The 25,722-nt window shown below is 37.6% G+C and overlaps 1 protein-coding gene and 1 long non-coding RNA gene across 9 annotated transcripts in view; both read right to left on the bottom strand.

The window, feature by feature from the left end:
• Positions 1–25,722, bottom strand: part of SDK1 (sidekick cell adhesion molecule 1) — a 393,578-nt gene that overhangs the window by 184,130 nt on the left and 183,726 nt on the right. The gene's annotated exons all lie outside the window — the stretch shown is intronic.
• On the bottom strand, positions 2,418–25,720 carry LOC308178123. The gene is made up of 2 exons (XR_013939609.1): positions 3,336–25,720; positions 2,418–3,203 (listed from the first exon to the last, which is right to left on the bottom strand). It is a non-coding gene; the product is annotated as an uncharacterized lncRNA (long non-coding RNA).

The following is a 25,722-nucleotide window of genomic DNA, read 5'->3' as shown; positions in this document are numbered from 1 at the left end:
TTCATTTTCATGACATATTGAAATGGGCCCTTTATCTGCAAAATTTGCAGCCTGAGCAGTAGTCATTTCCTTCTCAACACTGATTAAAACCAATTAAAAATTGCTTGTAAATCCTTACAAATAAGAATGCAAACACTTCAATAGCACATAAGAATGTTTCTTCCCCAATACTTTACTCATACTTGGCAATTTCAACTTATGGCAGTATGTGTAGAGAGAATGGGAAGGTAGAGGACAGAGATGGAGTTTATATCAACAATTCCCATTAACATTGATGAGAATTACACCCATAAAAATTCTGGTCACTGGTGCTTTTCTTTACTCATTAGGTAATTTCCAGCATTTTATTCTTCGGTTTTATGTTCTCTGCCCTATAATTTCTAATGTAGTCTTTAGATTCTGCCAAAAAGCTTCATTGTGTGCTAGCCATCTCTTGCAAGTAAATAGCACTATGATGAACTTAGGAATATCTATTTCTCCTGTAATTGGTTGGTACGAGTCAATGCAGTCCAGCAACACAAAAAAAAAAAAGAAGGAAATATGTTGCAAAAAATTAGCTGATTCAAATACTTTCTGAAAACCGATATTCTACTACACATTATTATTAGCAGGAAAATGCGAATGAGGGAGTATGATTCTGTATCACCAAAAATAGCTGTACCCAGCCTGAAAACTAATATCTGTGTGTGTGCGACTGCTTTCTGCTAAGAGGACCTAAAGCAAGAGCTGTCCTTTCTCTCTAGCAGTAGGACACATTGCTCAGTGCTCCTGTGGACACCACGCCGGCTCTAGTATCCACAGTTCACTTGATGGTCCATCACAAAATATTTTGTCTACAATGGAATCTACCTACAATGTTCATTCTTCGCTTTATTGTATTTACTTGCTTATTTATTGAATTGACCCTCTGATTAGCTGTTTCAATAAAAAATGCCTAATGAACCTGTGTCAGATGCCAAGGATTACCGATCAGAAAGTTCAGGGAGAAAAGAGCTACTCTTTCCAAAATACTGGATGGCTTTCCAGATGGGAACACACCAAACTCAAGGTAATATATTCTAACAGGCCACGTGTTCAGATTTCACTGATCACGCAGAATCAGTACAGCTGGTCTTCACGTTTATTACCCAGATCAGGTCACAATCATTGCTGACAATCATCTTTTAACAGACCAGTGAGGATCAGCTTTGATCTGTTAAGTGCTTTTGCCTTACTGTATTACACCATTGTCGCCTAACAATGACAGATACTGAGGTATTTTTAATAGAAAGTATTTGACAGTTCTCAAAAATTCTGTAAAATAATTATCCTTGTGTTGCATAGGAGTCAATTTTGTTAAGTGAGAAGAGCATGGGATTGGGAATTACAAAATGCAATTTCTAACCTTGTTTCTGCCACAGATTCTAACTAAGTGATCTTAGGCTAATCACTTTTATCTTTCTGCGCATCTATTTCCTCATTTTGATATTGGAATTAATGACATGCACCTTGGTAAAGACTTTTGAGGAATACTGATGAAAAGCATTAGATATGAATCAGGCCTTATTATTAATAATAGTAAATTGCTTTGGGATCCTTGGATGATAAGTGCTATTTAAATTCAAAGAAAATATTAGTACTTTAATTGCTTCAGCTTTCAGATCTACCCCAGTTTTACTTGCTCACACACTGACAGGCAAATTGAACTCAAATTACCTCATACCAGATACACAATGTTGTAAGTGTATAAAAATATTAAATTCGTTACATTATCATTGCCCTAGCTTCACAGGCTTTAAAACATTTACTCTGTAGCATTGAAGATCTCACATAACAAACTGATCAAAATTTTATGCTGCTTTTGGAATATTCAGCTTTAATGGAACCTTCTCCACAAATACTCAAATCCCCAAATTCCATCAACAGTCAAATTTCAGGCCTTCCATTCACACAACGTTTTATCAAAGTCATTATAACTATGATGAAACTGCTATTGTTTTGAAATGATATACTGAACAAAATGACATTATCAAGTAGTTTCCCTGAGTAAATGGAGAACAGAGCCATAGTCTATTAATGCATTGCCATTGATTTATTCACTAATGTGCCCTATATTTTCATTTGCAAAAGGCTTTGTGAAATCCACAGTGTCTATTAGTGCAATTATCCAACATAACTACTCTGCAGGGCACAGCTCATTATGTTTCTTTTTTTGCTTTTAGTGCTGAATGCTGCCAATAACATCCGGGCTACAGGAGAGCTGACTTTGGCATGTGATGACAATATGAAAACAAGCACAGCGTTGGCTTCAGGCTGCTCCGAATGGGAGCTTCACCCACTGTCTTCATAACAAACTGCAGAGAAAACAACCATAAACTGATATTATCTTCTCAGTGGTATCCAGTGATAAAGAGGCAAGGGACACAAACAAGAAATTCTGATTAAACATAAGAATTTTTTATTTTTTTTTTTTTTAACTGGAATTGTGATCAAGCCCTGGAAAAGGTTGCCCAGGGAGGTCATGCTGTCTCCACCCTTGGAGATGCTCAAAATCCAGATAGGCACAGTCCTGAGCAACCTGCTCTAGGTGACCTGCTTTAGCATGGGGGTGGACCAGATGATCTCCAGAGGAGCCTTTTAGCCTCCTCCAGCCTGTGTTTCCATGACTATTAATTCCTCTCAGATCACCAGGTTGTTGCTGTGTGACCTTTACTCACTACTGGAAATTAAAGAGAGAAGCTGCAAACCTGTTAGAAACCTGACTGGTTATAAAAATATATCCCCTTATAAAAACAGATAAAACTTTTTTTTCTATTTACCCATCCTCCACTTGAATGAAGTGAAGCATAAACATGGCTCTTTTTAGTCATCCTAATTCAAGCAAGACAGCAACAACAGACTTAATTATTAATCAGTTTGCATCAGAAATTATCAGACAAAACAAAGAGTGCTATATCATTCAGTTTAACACTGTCAGAATAGAACTTTTTGTTATTGCAGAAATACCTCTTCACCTCAACGCTACCTAGCCAGAGAACATTACCTTACAACAGCATTCCCTTCCAGTAACATTTTTTCTTCATTATAACCCGGATTGCAGGTTGAAAGCGAGCAGAGGCAACCTCACTGTCTGCTGGAGCATCTATTAATTACCGACGAATCCCCGCCTGTCCCAGTGCCACCTTCCGACAGCTTGTCTTCGCAGTTCTCAGAAGCAAGGCGAACTCCATGGGAAAACAGTAACACATTTTAGTTTTGTTAATAACAAAACAAATCAATTAGATTAGCAATGATAGCCTTGGCCCCTGGCACTTGCGAGGAACCTTCTGGAGAACTAACAAGCGACTGGCACTTACGGCCTAAAGCAAAACTCCTCCAGGAGTTAGGGATCTGAACGAGCAGCCTAATTTTCAGCAGTGCTTGTTTCTCTGTGGGGAAGAAAGTGAGAATGGCTAAGGAAAGAAATTTGGATCAAAGAAACATTTTATTCCACCAAACATTAGTAAAGCCCCTTTGTCGTTCACTGAAATTGCGACCCTAGACTAAGCAGCTACCATTTCCTCTCAGTGTAGCTTTATACTTCAGTGGAAATGATACCAGACTTCAGGACACAGAGATTTTTTATAGCTCAAGGTGATGCTGCAACAAAACCAGCAAGTCAAGTCAAGATAGAGCACATATAGTTCAAGCCCCAAAAGGCAAGCTAAGACATAATTATTGCAAACATCCACTTTGTTTTCCAAAACAAATATAAAAACCATGTACATAAGGTAAAAGAATGATTTCCAGTATCTCGTTTCCTGTATAAGGGGATATGGACAATGAGAAGTGCATTATTTAAAAAACAAAAGGGCTATATTCTAGCTATAGTCAGGCACTATAAATATTTCAGCTACTATTATAATTGGGTTCGTTTAAAATACTGTCTACTCACAAAACATTGCATTCAAAATGCATTGTGCGGAAGAACTACCATTTTTTTGGGTCACATCAAAATATCACTCAATTTTTTTTTATTTTTTTTTTTCTGGAATGCTGTAAACATCTTCTGAGAGGAAAATATGCTGATGTAGAACATATAACTCATCTTGCCTCTGGATAAAATGACTGCTATTTAAAAAAAAACACAAAACCTTTCACCGCAGAGGTGAAATAATATATATTATCTCAAGAAAACGTAAGGTCTTTGAAAGCACCTTATCTAATCTCAATGGTTACATCCCCAATAGTATTTTTAATAATGAATTCTCCTCACCCTCCTAACAATCAACCAAATTATGCAAGGCCAGTATTATAAATATAAGACTCTAAGAAAGAAATGGTTTGTCACCTGAACCTTGGAAGCGGGTACTTGAGGACCTGATTAAGCATCTCAGCCACTGCTACGCTATGTGGGCTGCCCAGATACTGCAATAGGCAGAACGACAGCGCCATAGGTACTGCTCTTGTGCAATAGCACTAAACACAACAGAACGGTGGAATAAAAAGCCTTTTCCTTTGAATTCTTGGCTTTTGGTGGATTAAGTCAAAATCTTAAGATAGGATTTTATCCTGTTCTACTTTTATGGTTTTTGTCTTTTAAGTGGCATTGAGTATTCTTCTGTAAGAAGTTAGCAATGAGAGGGACTGATGTGCTGTATGAAATGAAGTATCCTTTTACAAATATATACTTAAATAAAAACAAACCCCTCTTCCAGTGACTTTAAATAGGAGGTTTCATGGTTCAGATGCTATGGATTGCAATATAACAACAACAACAAAAAAAAAGGGTCACAAGTTAGCAACTCCTAACAGAGGCTTCTAAAGGAAAGGGTTTGTTTTGCAGCCAGCAAAAGCGTTAATATCCTCTGCACATTTCTTAACTTCTAGATGTTATCAACCATGGATGTGAGAAGCAAGAATAAAGAATAATCTCATAGGATTAACTGAAACGTTACCTATGGGGACAAAATTGAAAACTCCTTAACACTTTTTTCTCCTAATACAGCTGATATGTTTTCTCACGAGAGCAGCCCACTATTAACATTAACTTTTGTACAAGCGTCAGCTCTGCCTTTTTAGCACTTTTAGACTTCAGTCTCAGTGACAGACATATCTTTCACCATTTCTCATCTTGAAAGCATTGCACAATTAAGTTAAATGTGACGGTAAGCAGCATTATTTACAGCACCGGCTTTTTTAAGCATTCAGAATGTCAGCTTTCATAAAGCAGCTAAAAAGCTTTTTCAACTCAGTTCAGAAACAGCAAAAAAGAAACCCACTTCTGAAGTATTTTTTGAGAACTGGAATTGTGACAGGTTGAAATCACACCAGAAAACACGTTCCAGAGTCCAAGGAACTGCCTCTGTGCAGTTTGTGTACCTGCCCTGCACGCCACGTCCACAGCAGCACCCAGGGCAAAGAACATCGGGGGAATCACGTGTGATGCTGTATGGTTGTGTTTGATAGGACCACAGGAAGAACTAATGGTACCTGGTGTATGTTTTCGCCACTGTTTGTTACTGTCCTTCTGCGCCCCTGTTCACCTGCCAATCCCCTAAAACAGCCTTTCCATTGCTATTGTACGAGCCTGGGCTGATTGGTGGCCCTCTCCTGCAGCACATTCCCAAAACAGCCTTTGCCTGCCGTGGTTATCCTGCTGCCCTAACCAGCTGTTAGAAAATGACCAAAATGGGCCGGTTATTACTCCAACCAAGAAATATTCTTCCACCAGGAACAAGAAATCACATGCACAGCTCCGGCCCCAAAGTATGCAAGGAAAATTATGTTCATTAAAACTCTTTTTATAATGACATCCTTACTATCAAAAGGCTCAGGGATGATTGACCTTGGCATCCAGGATTAAGCCAGCATTATTTTTCTTGATTACCAGCAGCAGAATAGTGGGGAAATTATAAAGCCATTGAGAGGATTAATACAGCCCTGATCTCTCTCTCCTGGCTCTTTATCTCAAGCGATTAAAGTTCTCGGGGGGGGAAGGCATGTAGCATACGCCTGCTGCCATGGACAGATACACTATCAGCTCCATGCATCAGCTCCCCCTGACAGCCAGGCCAAAGGTTAATTATGCATTCTGTATATAGTTTTAATCATTTTAATCAGATCACAACTCTGCTCCATCTCAGACCCTAACTTTCTGAACGCAAGAGAAGCACTTCAAGCGTGGCAATGTTTGCTCTGCGAAGGGGAGGAGGGAGGAAGAGGAGGAAACGCGCAACATTACCCACAGACAAAAATAGATGATGCAAAACCTATCGACCGAACAAGACGGCTAAACCCAATCATTTGTGTGAATAGAGGCAGAATGGCACTGAGCGGTCAAACAGAGGACACGAGGTCCTGTTCCAAGTCAGAGCTATATCCAGAGAGCTTTCCGGGAGCCTGGAACAAAGCACATCCTCAACCAGCAGCCTTCACACTTCTCTCTGCTGTTGTCTCCGCTTTCAGTGCCCTACTCGAGCAATGGCAAGAAGAAAAGGGAAATAATTGTAGAGTAGCAGGAAAAAGCCATTAAAAGAGACGGAACTAACTGGTTGGGCACCACAGAAGTCACAGCTCTCTGGTCTGACATCAGAACAAACAACCACTCAGATTATAACTTCTGTTGTGATTATTACAAGCTCTGTTCAGCGCTTTGTGCTTACGTCTCATGCAGACAAATCTCCCATTTACGGACATTTAGTTGGAGAAGAAAGAGTTGAATAGGGCTCTGTTTTAGTTGTTAAGGAATACTGGCCCTCAGGATGAAGGGAGGAAGCGCCATCCTTGGAATGAAGTGGGAGAAAAAAGTCTGCCTTTGCTTCCTCCAGAGCATACAGCAGCATTGTTATGTTCTCCTGAGATGTTTTCAAAATGGCCACAGCAAGGAGAGCGTTCTCACTAGCAGCCAATATTTACTGCAACACAAAAAAACGTGAGACATGAATGGGTTCTCACTTTAATGACATGATCTCCAAGCCAAAGTTACCCCGATTACAAGGCTCTGACACACCACCAGGCACCGCTGTAATACAAAGCCACCTGGTATTTTTCAGGGTATTTTACTCTTATATCAGAAAGCAGAACACTAAGATTATCATTTGGCCTCCATCAAGCCCCGTTTTATAAAAATATCTAAAAATATTCGACAATTCCTGTGGAATCAAGGCCTCTCCAGTGTTTTATCAAACAAGCAGAAAAAAATAATAATTTCTCTTTACTTCATAGCAGTCCTTCAACTCTTCTTGGTATAATGTTTGGATATACCTGACTATTAACAGGGGACTTTAAAGATAATTTATTCTTTTTGAATCCAGACATCTAGACCTACAAACACATTTACAGAATTACATAATAAGACCAATACCTAACAAAATCCTCCCACATCTGCCCAGAGGAGGACTCCCTCATCCAATAAAACCAACCTATCCTTACTCCTAAGGCTGCCATATTATTAGCCCCATTTTTTTTTTCCACAGGTGATTTTCCTACACACACTAAAACCCACATTTGAATTACTTTTATTTCTGTTTTGCCCTTATAATCAAGGGTTTATACATTTAACCTTGAAAAATACTTTGGTAAGATCCTAAACAACAAAAGTAACAAAATCAATGTGTTTTGGGTGTCGGGGAACAGGGAGGAAGAATTAGATCCCCACCAAAAAAAGTGGATTTGCTTCTCACTTTAAACCAGCACACCTTTTAGTTCGAGTACCATTGAAAACTCACTACAACAAACGCTGTTCTTTTACATTCCTGTATTTCAAGATGACCAGAATTCACAATATCTTTATTGCACAAATTCTTAAAATCAGAAGCTGCAGTCAAATCTCACAAGCATTAGATTTCAGTTGTCAGTTCTGAATTGAAACAGCTCATGGCTCCAACAATCTAATGCAATAGACTTCGTATTTTGAGTGCCATGAAAGCACATATTAAAAACTGTGGTATGTCTAAGGAAAGAAAGCACAAAAGCCCTGGAAAGAATCAGGTCACTTTTTTTTTAGTGTAGATTTGTAAGCTATTTATTCAGTTCCCTACCTGCCACGACGGAAGGTTCCACCAACTCAGCTGAAACAAAAACTAGAGAAATCATTCATTTTCCTGAGTATATTGTCTCAAATTGGTGAAATATTCACAGCACCTTTTTATTCCTATTTCTTGTTTTCCAGTTTGTGATGTAGTCACACAACTGAGCATACTTGTACACACTCAGATTATCTGTCTTGGAATAAGGTGTTCCTTAGCAGGCAGTCTTTTAGCAGCACCCATATATCTATGGAGGAAGTTTTCACAGTTATGAAGCCGCAAGCTCTGGCCAGTTTTAGAATGGAGCTCTTCACCCATATATTTCTAAAACTAAGAACTTCAACCGCCTGGGAAGTGGAACATTCTGAAACTATTTTTCCGACATCGGTTGATAAAACAAAACATTTGACTTTCCAAAAAAAACTGTGCGATGAGATCATTGGTCATGTCCAATGTATGGTGGAGCTTATCACCAGAACCTGATGGATCTGACAAAGATAATAGGATAATTTCAGAGTACTGTCAAATCTGGAGTTAATAAGGGCAAGGTCAATTCCAAGTGTCACAGTATCTTTATGTAACTTGCACTACTGCAGTATAAAAATGCTCCTAGCTCAAAGATTTTGCAAGTTGATAATATCAGACAAATCACTTTAGAGCTTAGGAAGTAATGAAACACCTTTGAAAAGCAACTTAAGAAGAAGGGAGATAAAAGCAGGGGAAACAACTTTGCTACTCAAGAAAGATGCTGTTTTCAATAAATAAAACAAATGGCAAAACAAAATAAACCCTATTGCACAGAGAATGACCTTTAAGAGAGTCTAACCTTAGTTCAGTGTAAAGGAAATTAAAGTCTATCGTACTGATGCAGGCACAGTCAAGTGTCTTATGCCGGTAGCAAGAATTCCCATTGCTGCTTTTCTTCTGACCTTTTGCATCTAGTAGAAGGAGAAGACAGAGAAGGGAAACCATCTGGATTTCCTGTAGACAAGATGTCTGTTAACATACATTATGACCCATCTAGTAAATAAAGGAACCTTGTGATATTTGTGGTAAGCAAAAACCTGTCCTGCTAATACTATTTTGCCAGGTGAGGTAATAACTCTGCATGTACTCCCTATTCTGAATAATCCACTCTTTGTCTCCCGGGAAAACAGACTTAACATTTATTTGCTCTTTGGTTACTAAAGAAGCAGACCAACTGCAGGCTGCCCTTTTTCTCAAGTCATTATAGAAGAAGCCTTTCTAAGCTTGTTTCTCTAAGAAACTTGCTCCTTCATCTCTCAATATGACATTTTTCTAAAATGCTGTTTGCCCATCAACACAGGAGAGGAAGCTAGCTCTGGCAAAAGACTCCTACCCTCCCCAGCAAGTCATCACCTACTGCAATTTGCTTTCTTCCTTGAAATATATGTGCTCTAGACTTTTCCTGATCTCATGCAAATGTCTTCTCCCTCCATACTCAAGTCTGTGTGAAACATGACTAAGACCAATCCATTTTGATATATTCTTTCCATGAATAACGTCAGAATGCCACTAGAAGTGATGGCTATGAGAATGAAGAGGAACGTTTGGAATGCTTTAAAGAAAGTTTTGATCAATAAGAATTCTAGGTCAACAGCCCAAAGATTCCTCAGGCACTGCATTTCATATAGAAGGCAACCACGCAGAAGACTGCTAAAATGTTAACTACCTTTTCCACATAAGGATTCCAGTGAAATCTACTTATCTGAATGGTGCAATACCCAACAGGGCTTCAGATGAGAATGTGACTGCAGACCCAGAACTTCAGACTCTCTGCTCCCGCTAAGTCCATGATACTTTCACAAGTGGCTGTGATGCTGCCGAAAAAACTGTGGCACAGTGAGGGGATACACAACTTGCCCATAGCACATAAAGCCTTCAATGAGTTTAAAGTAAATTAGTTTGAATTCTCTTAAATTCTTGCTGACAGAGTATACCTTTGTTTTTAGAACACATTTTACTGTCTGTTCTCTCCCGTCTCATAATCCGAAAAGTCATCCTTGTGGGATGTGTTTAAGTAAACCTAGAGATATGTCCACAGCCTAATCTCTGTATTTTCAGTTCTCTACATGGCATTCCAGGAATGCAACCAATTCTTTCCACTTTAAATGCACTGGTGCTTTTTGTAAAACTAAGCAGGGAAATTTGACACTGATGATTACCAGTCCTATTGCACTTATGCTTGTAAAGACAGAATAAAGTTTAAAACAAAAAAATCCTTGCAAAAGTTTACTTATTCATCTAGTCAGCTTAGGAAACAAAGGCAAACAGCTTAAGTACAGTTATTTTTCATCTCTGAAGAGGAAGGTGATGTTCATGTAGGATCCTGCCAGAAGCAACATAACCCAGAAACTCTAGATAGCATAAGTATTGAATTAAGAGTGTATTAACACTAAGGGTCCTTGGGGAACATCATATATTTCCTCTCAAACATACCTATCATTATGGATTTTCTTAATTTAAAAATGAAATGCAGCAGACAACACCAGTAATAATTACCTTTATGATAATGCCACAACCCATTTTATTGCTCTGAAAGTCAAATATATTTATTAAATCTGCATAAATTACAATATTATTAAACTCTAATTTATGTGATACTGTGTAAATGAGAGACTGGTTGGACCTTTATACTAGTGTGTTCTAGCAGATAGGATGTAATTTGTATTTGTGCAGTGATTGTGCTTTTAGTTTTTTTTTAATAATAACTATTCTCAAAATATAGTAAGCCATTAATTGAGTATCACCAACACTATAAAATCAACCTTCTATAAAGCAAATGTGGGTGAGACAGCCTTATCTCTTGCTGCTTAAATAAGGTTCAGTTCTCTTATGGAGACAGTTTTAATCTCATTCGACTGAAAATTTTGTTCAACAGTATTTAATAAACCCAGTACTACCAAGAGACACATATGCTATGTAGGAATTATACCATTTATTGGAATAAGTTATGTGGCACATTTTTCAGCATCAATGATTGGTGACAGGCTTGTTTACTGCTCATTAATAAAAAATAGAGGTATCACTCCTGCTGGATAACAGTAAGGTTTCTTGTTTACATTTCCTTCCAATTACTGTAATTGACCAATAACTCACTGGAGTTCTGGGCATTTATTCTGAACTTCGCACAGAATACAGCAACAACCCTTCAGTGTGGAAGCTAAATATGTCAGGATTAACATTGTGCTAAACATTCAATCAGAAATTACACTAGCATGGTAAGCTAGGGGTTTATGAGAGGTTTTATGCAATTTGCGGATTTTCATCAGATCAGATAAGCATAAGTAAAGGTCGGTCACAAATCTGTATTCATCTCTCTACTAAGCCAAAAATATAAATCCTACCAAACCTAAAAGTCTGATTTGAGAAAGAATTATATAGTAAGTTTGGTATATTTCTACAGGCTCTCCTCATTGTAAACCAAGCAAAATCCCAACAACTTAAAGTAATGTCACTTGGTAACAGGAAAACAATACCACTGGATCATTAGACCATCAGTTTGATCATGCAGAGATGCGTTTCCCTCCCTGTTTTCTAGAATGGTTGCCATTGAATGGTAAAACTTAAAGATTAATTCCTGGCTTCCAGAATTTGCAAGATTTTTGCAATCACCAGATATAAGTGGAGCTAAGGCTTGGATAAGTAATTACAAATGAGACTCTGCCTCGAAAAGAGAAACTTTTTTTAAGCAACGGCAAGAAATGCACTCTCAGTTCTAGATCTTGTGTAGTACACTACAGAGCTGTAAAGCAGTAGCCTCCAAAACTTAATATATAGATCCTGTATGACAGATGTTGACTACAAACCTCTTCCAAAACTGTCCTAGCAAATACCTACACTGCACCTTGCAAATCTTGGCTATTTAGTAGCTGCCTCAAATTGTTTTTCAAAGTAGATTTCTCCTTTTATATAGCAATGAAATAAACACAAACTCTTCTAATTCAGTAATCAGGACAGATAATTACATCTCCTTAATTGTTTTCTTTTTCCAGCTTAGGTTCGTGTTGATGGGAGATGGTAAAATTAGTCCACGAGCCATCTGAAATTTGCTGCTTGCTGATTAAAGCTTTAATTGATTCAGAATGTCTTACAAATCAATCTCTGAATTCAGGATCATGGTGGCATATTGCAAAAAATAAAATAAAATAAAATAAATCTCTCTCTCAAACACACACACACTCCCCTTGTGAATGCGAATCACATTGCCATAAATCTGTAACTGCATGAGCAACTTGCTTATGTTGCTTTCACAATTCACTGTTTGGTAAAAATAGAGTAAAATTGCAAAATGAGAATTACTTACAGCAGTAACCTGCTGTCCCTTACAGAGGAGTCTCATTCCCTCTTATGCTTGTGTTATAATTTCTGAACGGACTGCATGCAATAAAACAAAAAATAAAAAAAATACTGTACCATCTTCTGCAGAGCTCATAAAACTGAGATCTACAACCTGATGGAAGCAATGCATTCAAAGCAGTATGTGTTTCTATGATTCAGTGCATTCCTTCCCTTTATCAGGATCTGCACTTTTCATAGAGATTTTTTTTTTTAATTATTATTATCTACCAGACAGTTTTGGTGAGCTTTGCATGTTTCCGGGGACTGCTACCCAGGAGTCTTTCTGAAACACACATTCTGAAGTTCCCATGGTGATCAAACATGAACAGGAAAGACATCTTACATAGTTCATCTAAAGGAACAACTCTAGCAATAAAGACAAGGCCCATCCTTTCATATTGCTAAATCTGCAGAAGACTGAGTAAGTGCGAGATGACTTGGATGCGAGCGTCTCTTCTTTCCGCACTGATTGTTCAATTCAGTTCACCCTTACCTCATTCTAAACACAAGCCCACCGCAGTCAAGAATGAGACAACTTAAAACCCCACTGTATCCTTTAAAAATAATGAAAACAAAACAAACACAAGCTGTCTGGCTTTCTGTCATACGTTTCAAATGCTGTCAGATTTCACAAAATGTCCTATTCTTTACAGCATACGCTGTCTATAATAATTGTAGTTGTCATTGTCTCCCCTCCCTCTTCTTTTTAATAGTTATGTCTGAAAAATGTAATTGGATGCTAAAATGACCTAAATTGCAGAGCAATTTGATTATAGGCCAGTGTTTTTCCCGAGACCATTTCTTCTGAAGTCAGAAGGATCACCAAATGCAGGCAGGTTTGCTGTTTATGTTCCTTCACAAAGCTTCCTATAAATTGCTTAGCTTATGGTGCACCATAAAGGTTAACTTTAGGTTAGAAAATTCTTCTTAAAAGATGTGGCCATCAGACTTTTGCATCATAAATATTACTTCTGTAAATCATATTCACTTCTGATGAATATTTAAAAAAATATCACTCAGTAGAGAGTAAGTACTTAATACAAATGTAATACCTTCAACATTAGCGCGAGTGTTCTTTTTTATTTCCTGTTCCACTGGCATACTATGTCACGAAGCATGTGTAAATACTGTGTTAAGATACTAAGAAGTCATCAAGGTTGCCTGCAACATTGTCAAGTGAAACTAAAATGAAGCATCGGATCCACACCAAACTAAAACAGGATAATTGAGCCATTAAAGCTCAGTCTTTTAAAGATTGCAATAGAGGATTGTCTGCTGACTTCATAAACCTCTAATTTAAACATATAGTCTCCTTGAGAAAAAAAAAAAAAACACAACAAAACTATATATATTCTTATAAATGCAGTGAAAAAGATCTGAAAAGAAGTTGCCTTAAAGAAACAGAGCTTGCAAAGACTTTCAGGAAAACAGCTTGGTCATTATTCACAGTAAACTCCTAACTTGAATGTTTTAAGTTTCACAACTTGAAAATATTTTGACAAAATTAAAAACACCTCCTCTGGTATATGTGATGCAAGAGTGAACCAAGAATAACGCTATCCACCTGCACTGGCTAGCCATAAACCCCAGATGCACAGCGTTATTTCATCCTCCCCCTTTGCTAGAGTTGCAGACTGCCACACTAAGCAGAGGGCTGTCGCCTCTTCCATTACAAACCCCCCTCTGAAAGCAATTGTGCCAGTCTTCTACAAACCCAACCAACCAACCAACGGACAATGAATTTTGTTATTCAGTAAAAGCATGCTGCTTTCCTGTCTTGTAAACAGAAAGCTAGCCCTCATTGAGTCGCCCAGCTGAGTACAGGTACCAGAACCACCACAGCTTTTTACAACACTTGCATGCAACAAATGTTTTTGTCAAGTAGGCCACAGACCAGCTCCTATGCCAATATGGTTAGAAATAAGTATTATTGTAGTGGAATAAGCAGAATTCTCTATCAAATATACCAAGGGAATATCCATAAATGAAATAATATTAATTTAGACGAAGAATCAATATGCAGCAAAACCACTAACGTAACAATGACCACAAAATTCAGGTAAGCAGAAGAATTGTCTGTAGGGAAAATGATTAAACAAATGATTCCTGTCACACCAAAGGTAATAAGCAATAATTGCACAACACATCTTATATAAATCTTTACAATAAATCCCACGGCGTTTTACAGTTCACAAGCAGACTAGACAGTCCAGCATGAAGTTTGGGAATCAATACACTAATAATACACTGAAGTATAAGCAACCATAGAAAATTGTTTTATTTGAAAGTATGAAATTGGTCAGAAAGTGATGAGTTATAATCACAGTATGCACAAGAAAACACTCCCTGGGGCTCTAAGTTCAATGCTATTGAGACACATGCAAGTTCTCTGTTCGTTTATTAATATATATATACACACACACACAAAATGAGCAGAGCTCAAAATGAAGACATTTATGTATTTTTTCAACTTTCCCTTCATTTGTCTTTCCCTACATCTCAAATTTCCATTTTAAACTATGGAACAATGTGAAACCTAGATTTTGAGCTAAACTAAGATTCCCAGATAACCTTTGCTTTGCGAGATAAAGTTCCCCAAACGAAATTAAGTAGCTCCACAGTTATTCTTGGCCTCGTTCCACGGTTATGTGGAAAGGAGCATTTGTCATAATCACTTGTAATTGGAAAAGAACAGGAAGAGATCACTGTTAATTACACTACATTGTGTGTGTACAGAGGACTTCGCAGACCCATCGCTGCTCAGTGGTGACAGTGATGACCTGGGATAACATACTTCAAAAAGTGGAGCGAGACGCGGCAAGTTCTCTGCGCAAAGAGATTGCCAGTACAAAAAGGCAGATATTTAGTTCCACCTCCCTTGATAACAATAGGTCTATTTGAACTATGATGTTGCTTTTTGGGCTTTTTTATTTTGCTTGGGCGGGTGGTTTTTTGGACAAGCATGGCATATCTGCTAGCATGAGAATGCAAAACGCCCTTTTCCTGCAATTATCCTCAGCATATTCCCTTTTCGGTTTCATGGGCCTTTTTAGCTAGCTTTTACAGACTTGATTTAATATAAATAATCACCTTGAAAAGGCCATCTGCAATTTTAATCACTCGCTACCAATTACTTTCTGTAATAGCTCTGACAGTATCACTCTCAGTGATCTGACAAACCCGCGAGGACAGGGGAAGGCAGCATGCGGGGAGGATACGGCACCGCGACTTTTTGCACCTTCCCTGCCTTTACCGAGCCAGGTTTATGGGCACACGGCTTTATGGAGTGGATCCAAATATAGCCAACACAGAATAAATAGGCCAGCTTTTATTTTTATCACTCCTTAGTACATTAGGATCAAATGGGAATTAAAAAAAAAACAAAACAAAACACACTACTACACACAACTTCTGTTGTCTTTCCTTCTTCAGGCAACAGACCCTCCACTGCAATATTTTCCCTATACACAAGAGCAGTAAGCTAATTTTTCTCAGCTTTTAAACATATTTAACAGCAAATATAACCGGACAAAGTTAACAACAATTTTTCAAGAGCAGGGCCATGGAGTCTAGGATGTTGTGTGCGCCCTCCTGGCTGCCACAGCCCTTTATTTTTAGCACAGAAAGCTTTCAGTTCTTTATGGGTACACCATTTAGCAACTATGTTCTCCTGATTACAGGTGTAACTCGGTTCCCATATTCAATAACTAAAATGATTTATCCACCATACAAATACACAATTTGGGGTTGTGAATTATTTTTGAGGTGCTTAGACATATAGACAATAGTCAGCACCTGAAAAATAATCCAGTGTTTTTATTACCTTACAGTGTAGTTTGTATGAAAAAAAAAAACAACCAACACCACAAAAAAACAGAACATGGATTACTTGGACATCTCACCCCTCTGCAGAGGCAAACGCCAACAGGCCAGGCTGAGCAGCATGAGCATGAAAGGCTTATGGACAGCCTGGGCTGGCAATTTCCAGCTCCCATTGTGCAAACAAGGAGGCAAGAAATCGATGCAGCTTTAATGTACATCAGGTGAAGCAACCCAGGTTACAGTCAAATTGAGTTTCTCTTCCTACTATAAATGAGGGAGGAAAGTCAAATTATTCTAAATTACTTTAAAATTCCTAGCAAGTCCTTACTAAAATCTAAATAGATTTCCATACTAAACATTTTTGTTAAAAATTGGAGCAAAAATTGGCTAAGTGATTTCAGAAAAACAGAACAGTGGCAAGTTCCTGTTTGCACACTGTCTCTTCTAGTGAAGAAAACAGGAACAATCAAATTAAATGCCTTACCATAACGTGCCTATGCAAAGGAGAAGAGTTAAACTGTACAGATGACATTGAGTCAGGCATGTCCTAAGTCTCAAATGATTATTTTGCAGTTTTAATATTTTTGAATTTTATTCATATGCAGACTAGGCTATGTACTGTTCAGAATTACTTAGACAAATCAAGTATGTCTGGCAGAACAATGAGACAGAGATGTGAGGAGTTTCTATTCTTATTTAATTTCCCCGCTCTGTGTTGTATATTGAGAAGAGATTAAAAACATCTTTAGTATAAAAACTTTTAAAAATGATAACCCTCAAGCAACCATATGTTTGTGAAAGAATGAGATGAAAATTAGTTTTTGTAAATATGCTGGGGGGAAGGGGGGAGAGGTCTGCTGTGCAAGCCTTTAGCATGTGTAAGACAATCTTTAGGAAATAGTTAAGCTTTTGCGGTAAGTGAAAAAGTTATTCTATTAAACAGCTGTTTTGTGCTTATTTATTATGCCTAATCTCTATTGTTTATAAGACATTTCAAACTTGCCTAACACAATGACAGTTTAAAGAACATCAAATTACATCCTAAATTACTTATTGTTTTTTATACTTAAGAGCAAGTACTACTCCTGTGAATAAAAAGTGACATTCTGCAAGTTTATCCAATTTATAAGAAAAGATGTTCCTCACTATTTTATTAAGGAAGAGCTTTGTATCTTTTTATCCTCTTGTTGACAGAAGAGCCAGGGCAAACTGTCTCATTACAGAATCATACAGAGCTGTCACAGCCCTATATTATGTAGATGTTTTTCCCTCTGAAAGTGATTTTTCCCTTAAAATAGCATCTTTAAGCTAAGGTTCCCTTCACTAAGTTAAAAAAAAAAAAAAGTATTTTATTGTTAAAAAGCACCTCTCAGTAGAGTTTAGCAACTCTAAATAAATTATTTTAAATACACCCAACTTTGTAAAGATGTGAAAAGAAGAGAAAAATTTCATGTCAGCTACTTAGAATACCCCAGGAGTGTAGCATAACAGAAGGGGATTCGTAAGAGATCAAAAGGGGTAAATTGATATGAGAGTCTCTAGTAGGTATTCCTTTTAAAGCTTCAGAGTAATGATACTTATATAAACTGAAACTCAAAGCTCTCTATGAATGCCTGCAAACGGCTGTATTTCTTTCTCCTCTAAGTTTATATAAAGGACAATTTATCTTGCCCATACGTGATAAAGAAATAGAATTCTAGGGAAAAGATGGTTTGCCAGTCCCACAGTCCCAGGATGGGGCCAGCACTGGATGTTGCTTTTCTTAAAATCTTCTGGTTTATGATTTCTGTTACTGTTATATTATTTATCATATCTATTTACTTGATAGTATTTTTTGTAGTATTATCAGTGCACATTAAAAAGCTTTTCAAAGATTCAAAAGTACTGCTTAAACTTACACCTATGGGCAGCCACTTCTATTCTCACACCAACTAATCACGGGTATAAAGTTCCTAAGCAAGAGGCAGCAGCAAATTAATTTATTTCCTCACTGCATTAAAATAGAATAAAGAAACTAGACAGAATTATTTTCACAGCAGAAGGCAGTTAAGTTGCAATTGGTCTATAGCATCAGTTTTACCATTTTCAGCCCAGAAAGATGACTCAATCTTGACTGGCCAACACCATCTTTTTATGTCTGATCAAAATAATGCTTATTTCAGCAGCCTCCTTTCATCTTATTCCATGCTAGAATACTAGTACAAGACTGACTCTGAAGAAAAACTCTGATCAAAAATATTTTCTTTGTAAATTCTGAAATACTATTTAAAAGAATTGTAGGTCAATCAGCGAGATTAAAAAGCGCGTCCATTGAACTAGCAATACTTTTCTGTCCAGAAAAGTTTTCTGGCATTTCTCTTATGTTGGCCTTCTAAAAAATGATCACAGTTTGTTCAAGATGGCATTTTCCTGTATGGCATGTATAATTGATGTATGTCACTTTTTGTAAAATGATTGCAAGGTAAATTCAATTTTCTCTTTTCCTTGTTTGTGTCCTCTAAGAATCTCTTATCTCCACATATCAATTACAGAGCAGTGACAGAGATAGGATACAAATCACTCCAATGAATGTAATAGCAAAAGTGATTAGAGATAGGAAGAGATTAATTGCATGTGTCAGATATAAATAAAAGGGTTTAGAAGACAACCCAGGATTTTGAGAGTGTGTGTGTATTCCAGATCTCTTACAGACAAAAAACAAGCCTTATAAACAGACAAGTGTAACAAGAATCTACGTTAAAATAATGAGTTGGATTTCAGAAACTCTACGTTTGCCAGTTTTTCAGTTTGCATAATGTATGTACATATGCCAAAGGAATATACACTCAACTGGTGTGCATTTTCCCAGCTTCACAAGCTAGGGATGATTCTCCATAATAACAAGTGTTATATAAGTGGCATTTGGGAGAAAAAGAAGGAACTATTTCCATAAAGTAGGCATCTACAGCTTTCCACATTTTTTTGACGTAACGTGATTAATCAAGTACCAGATATTTAAATATGTTATATGTTGATTTCTGCTGTTTATATTCTCTTTAACAGTAAGATTGAAAAAAACATACAGAAAGTTTATTTTATTGTTTTTCCATTCCAAAAAGACATCATCCTCTACTAGGGTTGACGTACTTAAAATCTTATAATGAATCTGAGGAAAGTCACCTGGAAGTCAAGTCCTGCTAGCAGAGGGGCCACGAGTCACCTGGAAGGGGGCAGTTGCAGCAGATGCAAAAGTGCACCATGGGTGACAATAAGTGTTATCAAAAATAGTCCAGAGGAAGAAGCTGGAGACAAACCAGCCTTTCTGCTGTTTATCAGAACACTGATAGAATATTTGAGCAAAGCCAAAGAAAAGTTCAAGCTGCCACAGATGTTCCTTGCCTAATCTAATTCCTGCAGCTTACCAATTTATGACTTTAACCATAGGCTTTTCTTTACATCACTACAATTAAAAGTGAGAAAAGTTTTCCTTTAAGGGGAAGAAAGACTCAGAATTACAGAAAAGATCTGGCAGGGAAATTTGGAGCCCAAGAATGTTGTTAAAATCAGAACATAGTCTGTTATTTCTTTGTAATGCATATAATATGATTCTACATTGCAATTATGTCTCGCAGTAGATAATAGGGCAAACCATTGAGAATATTAGCCTTCAACATAATTCCTAGCCCTGGACAAAGCTTAAATCAACATTTGTTCCAACGCAACAAAACCAAATCTTTAACTCAATTTAGTCCTTTTTGTTATAGCTATAATTGTTACTTAAATGCTTTTGACTTAAACATATGCATATCAAAAGCATAGTTAATTTGTATGCAAACTATTATCAAAATCACAATAAACAAATATTCCTGCTTAAAAACATATGCCCTTTAGTATTAGAGCAGATTGGAGCCACGACTAAAGAAAAAGCATCAAGAACTATAGCAGTTTTCCAGGGCGTTAAAGATGGCATTTACACAGACTTTATCCTTAAGGTTCAATTTCAAATCCCAAACACTTCTACAGCCTCCTTCAAATTAACTTTTTGGATAACAAAAGAATGTTAAGTGATCATCAAAGTGAAGGCACACATTTGCTCATGAAATCACACATGGCAATTGCCAGGATATCTTCCCTGGAAATTCTGCCTGACAAAGAGAAAGCAATGCCTGTGCAGAAAATGGGAAAGGAGAGAAGTGTCATTATTTCAAGGAATGAATTAAAACCAGTGCACAGAGGGCCGAGCTGTGCTTCATTGGACTTCCCCAGTATCTGATCACAACCTCAGGCACGTACAGTACAAACACAGAACAGAAATGCAATTTCAGTTCATCCCGTTCATTTCCCTTTCCCCCATTCAAAAAAAAAAAAAGCATCATTGAGGCATTAATTTCACCTCAACAGCACTGACCCACAGAGGCTAAGTGGAGTAAATTCCTTTGGCAGGAACTAAAAACACTTTGACAAGTTTATAGGACTTGCACGAAATTGACCTCAGAATAGAGATCTCTGTTCTCTAGGGGGTCCTGCCCACTCCCTTCCCTCTGCCGGCACCTGAAAGCTGGAACTAGCAATGAAAAATTCATGCAGCAGTATGTTTCAAACATAGCCATGAAGGATCCTCAACATCTGCTGACTTGAGCAAACCTTGGTGGTTAATATGAAAAATTACGTGTGTGAAATGCTTTCTTCCAGAGAGGAAAATGTCTGCCCAGAGCCTTCTGAGAACTGATCTTCTCAACAGACCTGACAGAAGGGTGTCAAAAGCAGCATTGTATCAACTACACTGGCAGGTAAAATGGCACGTTTTTCTCCACTTTCTTTTCTAACAGTGTAAAGAATATTTTATATTTACTGCCACTGGAAGCGGCCTAAACATCTTGTGCTATAAGAACTTTTCTTTATAACCAAAAAAATGAACAAAAACTTTCACTGTAAAGTCAGTACCCTGTCAGTCTGGAACTGAACTCCTTCCTTCTGTAAAATTTTGGGTTTGATGATGCATTAAATCAAAATACAAAATAAGCCTCAACCAGAGACAAACAGAGACTGTTCAGCCTCATTTCAATGACTACCATGACAGAAGAAAATGTCCTCTTGTAACAAAAGTGGAAGCTGGGCAGAACAACCCGATACCCTCGTATTTTAAATTAATTGCAATGCAACCAAGCCAGAAGTTTAATTTTTAGCCCCCAACTTACCCCCCCAACTTTTTTTTTTCTTTTTTTCTAAGCAGCATTGCCAGTGCTCAAGGGAAAAAAATATCTTTGTTAAATGATAATTGGCTTTATTATCATTGGCTCTTCAAAAATGCTGGCTGGCAAGGTTTTTAAAATTTTCATCAGTCTTGTTTTCTGTTTATACAAAGCTTGCATCAGAAAAAAGACATCAGTCTGCAGAGCACTCCGCATCTCCCGGTATTATGAATAGGTGTTGAGACTACCTAATTTACTAATAAATCTATTGAAGCGACATGCATCTCAATATTTCACAGCTTAATAAGGAGGTCCAGAAGCAAGGCCCCAAATTGCAGTTCCAGATGATTAGCGCTGCAAAACCAATTGAAGCAGGAGTATCTAAGCTGTCAGAACAGCTTACACATAGCCACCTTTTGCAAACTTGCCATTTAAATCACTTACCGGGGCACACTTACTCAAGTTTTTCATAAAAATCCTTGGAATAAGCTCTGAAATAGCAGCGCATACTGTTAAAAGTTTGCAAGTGGGCCAGCGGTGCTCACGTCTATAGCACTGCATTGTAGTTAATAATAGAAAGATCTCAGCAGGGTTTTTCGAACTTCTTAAGTGGCACTGGAGTCTTGCCGTGTCATCATTAAATAACAAAACAAGGACACTCGTTGCATGCGTTGCAGTGACTACCTCAGCCAGCAACTTACAGTAATAAAAAGCTCCCTATTACTTGTTCTTAAACACTTCTTAAATTCCTGACTTACATACCAGAAACCCTGACAGGTCCATTGGGAAGCTCTTCATAACTCTCTGCTGCCCAGTCTCTCTCCAGTTTAAAAAAGGGAAAAAAATGAACAAAAAACTCACCTTCATGCATAAGTGGCACAAACTACAGAAAAGTGCCATGTATCCTTTTTTTTTTTTTTTTTTTTTTTGAAAGTTCCATGCTACAACCAAAGGAAGCTTGCGGCAAGGTTTCTGAGAAATTTAGCTGATATACAGGAGTGTATATCAAGGAAATAAGAGCTTTATGATGGCCTTACTTTAATGAATACTTCCATCTTCAAGTGTCCTGCCAACACTGGTAAGATCAAAAGCCTGCCATTCTATCCCCCTGGCAAGCCAACGTCTCAAGGAAGAGAACTGACCATCTGTGCTGCAATGTCTAACTGTGGGAGAACAGACAAGAAAGAAAAACCCCAAAGAATCAAGGACCAGTTTAAGACACTATCATCAAACCTATCGATGAATAGATGGAAGCAGGGAAGAACATTACAGTAAAAACAATTGGGAAAACCTTAAAGTGCTACTTGTATCTAAGAAAAAAAGATTGCAACAGCTCAGTGACAGGTTAACTATCTGTGTTAACAAGTTAACACGCCTCTGGTCAAGCTGGGAAGTTCCAGTGACGGAGTTAGTACTGAAATCCTCCAAAACAGGAAATCTGCAGAATTTTTGACAGGCAGCAAGTGATGTATTTGAGTCAGAAAGAAACTGATTTTTGTGAATATTACTGCTAGTAAACCCTTGGCTTTCATAGTTGCTTAGCCAAATTTTTCTTTGTTATTAACAAGGTGGATCTACACATGGGTAAATAAAAACTCAAGATTTTCATTAGCTTTATATACAGTTCAACTGATTTAAAGACTTTTAAGTTCAGGAGTGATTTATAACATCTCATTTTAGTTTCAGACATGACACACTGGCTTTTGGATATCAGTTTGATTTCACCAGACAGTTTGGTATATTTTCCAGATATTGCTCAAACTCCATTTACTTCCATCCACAATTCAAGGCTGTGACTTCAATCTGCAATATACAGGCCCTGCAACTCATGCTCTGCTTACCTTAGGACTATACCTTTCTCTTAGTGTCAGTCTTATGTTTGGGACCAGAACAGGACTGCTTTCTCAGCTGTCAGACTTGGATTCTGCAAACGTGTTTTTCCTGTAGGCTGGAGCAAGTCTGATGCTGATGTCCTTCAAGGAATAACAAGCTGTGCATCTCTAACAGTGTGTTCTCAGTGGATGACTACCCTGGGAATTATCTATATTTTTTTCCGTCTGCCCTCAATAAAAGTGGCAATGTGTGCCGAGTCATGTAGCAAGGTTGCACTCAATTAATATATAAATATACTCACACAGAGATTGGATATTCCACTCTACACTTGAAATAATGAAGCCGGTTTTCTTTGTTATTATTCTTGATTATTTTAGACCTGTCCTAACAGAAGATAACGTGTGCCATCTCTTAAAGTCTGATAGGATTCAGACAGCAACAATTCAATGTAATATCTTCCAGTCCTGTATGTCCCTTTACAAATCTGTTTTCAGATTTTGCTTTCTGGAATTATTTATTACTCTTCCAAAATACACCATTTTCCTGCAACCACTGTCTGCATACTCGATCTTTCAGGACCATATTTTTGCCTGATTATTTCCTATTATTGGACTGAAGGGGTTTATTCACTTGTATCTAACCTATCACACGTTTCTTTTCTTCCTCAGATCAAAGTTCGTGACCACCATGTTAATCTCATTTCCTTTACAGACACTTCAATGCCTTATGGCCAGGGTCTTTCCTCAACACACATAGGATTACTCTTCCTGGCTCAATTTCTTAAAATGTTTATTTATCTTGGATGTTTTATGAGGTTTTGAGGTTTTAAATCGTCCTCATTGATTAATATTTATTCTAACAAGCAAATCCATATTTGGCTTTCCACCTTGCCTCATTCCTATTGTTCACATTCCAGATAGACTTTGCATTCATGGTATCAAGTCCGCATGCATTTAAGTGTTTTCTTTTCCATATGCTGGTATTACCTTCTGCTTTGCCCAGAACTTGTTATGCATGCATGATCACAGACTATTTCTAGCATTAATTAAGATATGAAATTAAAGTGAGAAGTATATTATTGGTTGCATAATACAAACAACACAAATTTGCTTTAAAAACCAAATTACTGAAGTGTTAGCAAATCTCTTTATACTGTCAGAAATAATGTTTACAATCTACATGCCACGGTACACACGGAATTCACACAAGTGGATTTGCAGTATTATTTCCAATTCAGGAAAACGTACAAAAAGCATGAGAAGCTTATTTCATCTATAAATATAGCCAAGAAAACACAGGTTTGTCTCTCCTGTTCTGTGTTCCACCAGGCAGCCTCTGCCCTCCGTGACTCACTACACAATGTACTCCTGAACCCACTAGCAAGGCTTCCATTGTTTGCATAAGAACAACTTTCCCTCAAATCTGATGAGGAATTTTACTGGAGAAAAAGTCACATTTTGTTAGAAATTAAATGTTTCACAGGTACATAATGTTTTTGATGAGCTTCTGACAAACATAAGCATATAATCAACAGCAATTTGCTACATTTCCTGCCCCCAAACCCAGAGACTCCCAAGTTTTGCTCTTCTAAAGAAGCTAGCCATGTGGACTGGATCAAACCTATTAATTTCCAAGATCAAAAGGGTATTTTATCATGCTGATTGGCAGAGATCTGAGAGCACTGCATCCTCTAGAAGCTTAAACTGAAAGAGTACCCTGTCAGTAACGCTGCCAGCCTCATAGACAATTTACTTAATCATCTCTTCCTTATCTCTATAATCAAAAATAGAAACCTCCACATTCACTCAGGCTAACTTACTCCCTACCTCACTCTTACATTAAAGACACCTCTACCAAATGCCCTCAAAAGGAGTCAAACCTTTCTACGTGCTTAAATTTCTTTATGCAAACACATTTACCAAATGGTTTACAATATTTAACATATGCACATTTTACTGATCGTACATGTCAATATATGGTGTACAGCCATCTTTCTGACCCCATTGCTCTGCTGCTTTTGCTGTAAAACCTACTTATGGAATGCCTCTGTAACGGTAGGTGTTAATACAATTTGCGCAAAGTAAAATAATAAGTAATAACAATGAAATGTGTGTTCCCTGGGACTCCGTGATAACTCCAGGTAAAAATAATGTCACAGACTGGGAATAGACTCATTAATAAAATTGCACTCAGAAGAGTGACTTGTTTACTTACGCACAATGGAAAACAATACATTATCAAACCCTGTATTAAAAAGAAATTATGATCACAACAGCACAACAAACAACCAGGGATATCATCATGTACCTGCCTTGCACAAAACAAACAACCAGACAAAAGGCTCTGAGGCTGATTTGTCGAGGGCCTATACTCCCCCAGGTCCCGCTTACTGCACAAGCTGTTCAGTGTGCTCCGAACTAACCAGGAAAAATTGAACTCCTTCAAGGATCCAATCCTTTGTTAGTAAGGCTGTTCTTACTAGGGCAGAGTTTTGGGAATACCTTCTGTAACCTCTGTACCATGGCATGTTTTCTAATATTTGGATA

This window comes from Anser brachyrhynchus (genome assembly GCF_964034855.1).
Source record: "Anser brachyrhynchus genome assembly, chromosome: 15".
Taxonomy (NCBI): domain Eukaryota; kingdom Metazoa; phylum Chordata; class Aves; order Anseriformes; family Anatidae; genus Anser; species Anser brachyrhynchus.
Note: the sequence above shows the minus strand (reverse complement) of the source record. Positions and strands in the feature narration are given on the sequence as shown.